We start from the raw sequence: 4,691 nt of genomic DNA on the forward strand, positions 1-4,691 counted from the left end.
GTGTTTGGTTTTCCTGCGGCTTGATCGGTTAATTAAGTCAGTTTGTTTGGGCATGCTGAAAAATGCTCTGCTTTTCCCAGGATTTTGTGATCCTCCTCCCAGGCTAGTTCAGTGGGAGAGGGATCTGTTTTGAGTATCGCAGAAGAGGGAGATGGCTGTGCCATGAGGCTAGGTTCTGGGTTGAGTTGAGGCCTTTCAGCAAACAGTAGGTCTTCCTTGAGGGGCTAGCTTCTGAGACATTCTCAGAATCCAGCCTCGAGCCTTTCTCAGGGTTATGTTTACTGAATTTCAATTGATTGTCTAGGCTGCTGTAGTGAGGGGCAGCCTGTGGCTCTGTTTACCCAATGAAGAAAGCCACTCCTGGGGGGAGAATTTCCTCTGCTTGGGGTGGGTGATTATTTCCTGGGAGGGGTTGAGCCTGGTAGGTCTGGGCAGGTTCCTCTGACCTGCTAAATGACTGTCTTGTTTTCTCCCAAGGCCTGAGTTGGAGCTGGCAGCTCATCCAGGCCTTTGTGTGTATCAAGATGGAGATTAGTTTTGAGAAAATTATAATTAAAAGCACTAAGTGCATAGCCTAAAGACACACAGTGAGGAAGGAAATGAGTCAAAGTTTCCAAAAACCTTTCAGCAATACAAAAATGGTAGGTAAAATCTCTCGATTCTCTTATAGTCTCAATTCAATACTCATATTGTCCAATAAATACTAACATAACAATTATGCTCATGGTAATTGCTTTTTGTCACATTTTGTCTTCAACACAGACTGTGTTGGTGACATTGGGTTATCATGCACAAACTGAGATTATAAATTGTGGTCCAAAGAGAGCCAAATTTCTTCTGTTCCACAGTTTTAGTATCCTTTTTAAAAGCACTAAAACTTTTACATACCATCAGTTACTGTCTTGCAAGAATCCGAAAACGAAATAATTTCACATATAATCACTCCAAAATGCTTTAAAAGTAGGAAATGATAAAAGCGGACTTTGTGAAGTAAAGTTTCTTCTACTTTTAAAATTATTCTTAAAGCTATGTGCTGGTTGGTCACTCCTGTAATCCTGTCCACTCGACATATCTACTTAGGAGCTTGACATCTCTGGATAAGTGTTGGAAGCCAATCAGGGCAAAAACAAAAAAAAAAAAAAAACCATAAGATTATTTTTCAAAAATTTAAATGAACTAGAAAAGGGCCAGGAATGGAGATGTAGCTAATATATTAGCTGACCAATCTAGAGAGGCAAGGCTTAGCGAGTCCTTGAAGCCCTTAGTTCAAACTCTGTGCACACCAACAATAATGTATGCACACACACAAGCATGCATGTGCACACACACACACACACACACACACACACACACACACATTCAAAATATCTTCTGGTCAGTGTACTGCATTCATTTCTTTGTTAACAATATTATATGGGTAAAATAATAGAAATAAACTCTTTCATCTGAGAACATTTTTAAACTTTTTTATTGTAAAAATACTGTACAGAGGGGTTACAGTTACATGAGCAACGTAATGAGTACATTTCCTATCAAGCATTGTTACCTCCCCTTTGTTTTTCCCCCACCATCCCTTCCCTTCCACCTCCACAAGTACACTCCTCACCACTCCCCATCCCAACCCGGCCTAAATTGTAAAGTTCGTTTTTCAACATAGTGTCTTGTGCATCTCATTGTTACAATGGGTCAACCTGTATCCCTATTTAAGCATTTTGCTTTTTCCCTTTCCCTCCCCAAATTAGAGAAGTGTATGTACAAGATGCAGGCACAATGACATCAAATACAGTGAAAACAGGAGTTATGTTGTGTGTAAGGACCATATAAAGATTTAAAAAATCACATTGTACGTTATAATTACGTTAGAAACAACAGCAAGAAAGAAAAAAAAAAACACCCGTGTTCCTATCTTGAAGTTCATTTAGCTTAACATTACCTTATCTAGTCATATGCACATAGTTTTTTTTTTTTTTTTTTTTTTTTTTTTTTTTTTACCATTACTGCTTATACCAGACATATATTTACTTAATGCTAATAAGGGATACCATGGGTCCTATGATTCTTTGGATTTGCATTTTTTCCATTTCGTAACAAATTGGGTGATGTCATTCATTCTGATGGATGATAGAATTCCCCCCCCACACACACACCATTTTCTTGATGCATTCATCTCCTGAGGGGCATCGGGGTTTGTTCGATATCTTAGCTATGGTAAATAATGCTGCAATGAACATAGTTGTGCTGGTAGTTTTAGTATCGTCTTGTTTGTGTGGATCATTTCGGTGAATGCCCAAAAGTGGGATTGGTGGGTCATAGGGGAGCTCTATGTGGAATCTTTTTTTTGTGTGTGAAAATATTGTACAGAGGGGTTACAATTACATGGGCAAGATAATGAGTAAATTTCTTATTAAGCATTGTGGCCTCCTTCTTTGTTTCCCCTTCCCATCCCTTCCCATCTTCCTCCTGCCCCCCCATCCAATCTTCCCTGCTCCCCCACCCCCACCAAAGTTGTAAAGTTTATTTTCGAGTTGTACATCTCATTGTTGCAATTGGTCCTCCTGTATCCCTATTTAAACGATTTGTTTTTCTCCTTCCCCTCCACAAATTATAACTACATCAAATACAGTGAAAGCAGGGGTTATTCTGTGGGGGAGGGACATACAAAGCAACAAAGAAATAATCTTATAAATGTGTTAAAATCAATTGCATGAAAAAAAAACATGTGAATACATATATTAGGGTTCATTTACCTGACATCAACTTATCTGAACTTTTCTGCTTGACTCAGACCTATACTAGATACTGCAAATAAGGGAAACCATGGGACCTATGTTTCTTTGGGACTGGTTTATTTTGCATAATAGAATTTTTTCCAAGTTTTTCCATTTCCTAACAAATGGGGCAATATCATTCTTTCCGATGGAGGCATAGAATTCCATTGTGTATATATACCACATTTTCTTGATCCATTCATCTACTGAGGGGCATCTTGGTTGGTTCCATATCTTAGCTATAATAAATAGTGCTGCAATAAAAATATTCGTGCTGGTAGCTGTAGTGGTCTTGTTTGTAAACATTTGAGTAAATACACAAAAGTGGGATTGCTGGGTCATAGGGGAGCTCTATGTTGAATCTTTTGAGGAACCTCCATACTACTTTCCAAAGTGGTTGAACAAGTTTACACTCCCACCAAGAATGCAGTAGGGTTCCCTTCTTTCCCCATCCCCTCCAGCATCTGTTGTAAAAATGTGGACCGCCTCACGAATTTGTATGTCATCCTTGCACAGGGCCCATGCTAATCTTCTGCGTATTGTTCCAATTTTAGTGTATGTGCTGCCGAATTGAGCACAGACCATTTTTTATATATAAAGTGTAATTGATTTTCTTAAACTAGATAATTCAACAAAAAGTAAGTTCAAAAGTATTGTCGTGAAATTTTAGAACTATATATTTCTTACATAAGCACACATTTAAGAATAAAGTCAAGATTGATAATGTCAAAAACAAAATAATTCCGTATATTAGTTGTTCAAGAGATGTGTAGCTAGAGGAAATCAGTTATTCTATACAAGTCACCTGTCATAATGAACACTGCAGCAAGTGTTATAGTTTGTTAAAAATTTTAATGTTTTGGGCTGGGAAGGTGGATCAATGGTAGAGCACTTGCCTTGCTTGCATGAGGCCCATGGTTCTATTCCTCAGCACCACATAAGCAGAAAACAAAAGCCGGACATGGTGCTGTTGTGGCTCTAGTGGTAGAGTGCAAGCCTTGAGCTGAAGAGCTGAGGGATAGTACTCAGGCCCAGAGTTCAGGACTCACGACTGGACCTTCCTCCAAAAAATTTAATGTTCTAAATATGTTTAATTTTGGGAATTTGCTTATATATGCCAAAATTAAGACTTTTTGTCAGGTCATAAAACTTTTCCCTAAAGTATTTAAGATTTATGGTACCAGACATATACTACTAAGTATGTCCAATTCAGAGTTTATAGAAACGCTACTAATGAGAAGTTGGAAAGTCTTGTGTAAAGAAACAGAGCAAAGAATTAAGACTTTTACTACAAAGCTTCTGTTACAACTTTAGGGCTTCCTTTCTTTATATGTTAGTGAGGAACAAATGATGACATAAGCCATATATAAATTATGAGATGAGAAATAAATAGTAATCTTAGAGGGCAACTTTAAAGACTTCTCATAGCCTATACAATTCATTGAACATCATAATTTTAGCCAGTTTTAAATGTACAGGAATATCAGAAATAGTAAAATCTAATATGTAGTACACTTGAAATACTGGAAACACTGGTATTTGGTTTTTTATTTTATTAATCATTAATATTTAATTATTGCTTTTCTTTATTTGTAGCATTGTTTTCTTGTTATAATATAATACAAATTTTTGTAAGTCGTCATTACGAGGTACTTTGAGAATGTTACTAGGATGGCCAAACTATTTTTTACAGGTGCATGTGAATTTACAAATTTACAAAATTAACGCAATATTGATTAAAAATTTTCTCAAGTAGAGTCTGAATCAGGAGTGTTGATAAATGTCCACACCGAAAATCTTAGCCCTAGGCTGAATCAGTGGTATTACAGAGTTGAGGCCACAAAAGTGACTAATGTGTTTTGGTTAGTTTTTTGTTTTTGATTTTGTTGGTTGGGGGCTTGAACTCTGGGTCCTGGATCCTGT

The 4,691-nt window shown here is 37.2% G+C and overlaps 1 non-coding gene across 1 annotated transcript; it reads right to left on the reverse strand.

Annotated features, from left to right (window-relative positions):
* Positions 1-3,239: 3,239 nt before the first annotated feature.
* Positions 3,240-3,346, reverse strand: LOC138838594 (U6 spliceosomal RNA). The gene has a single exon (XR_011375676.1). It is a non-coding gene; the product is annotated as a U6 spliceosomal RNA (small nuclear RNA).
* Positions 3,347-4,691: the final 1,345 nt, after the last annotated feature.

The sequence above is a fragment of the Dipodomys merriami genome, unplaced genomic scaffold (assembly GCF_024711535.1).
Source record: "Dipodomys merriami isolate MVZ:Mamm:240054 unplaced genomic scaffold, mDipMer1.0.p SCAF_284, whole genome shotgun sequence".
NCBI lineage: Eukaryota > Metazoa > Chordata > Mammalia > Rodentia > Heteromyidae > Dipodomys > Dipodomys merriami.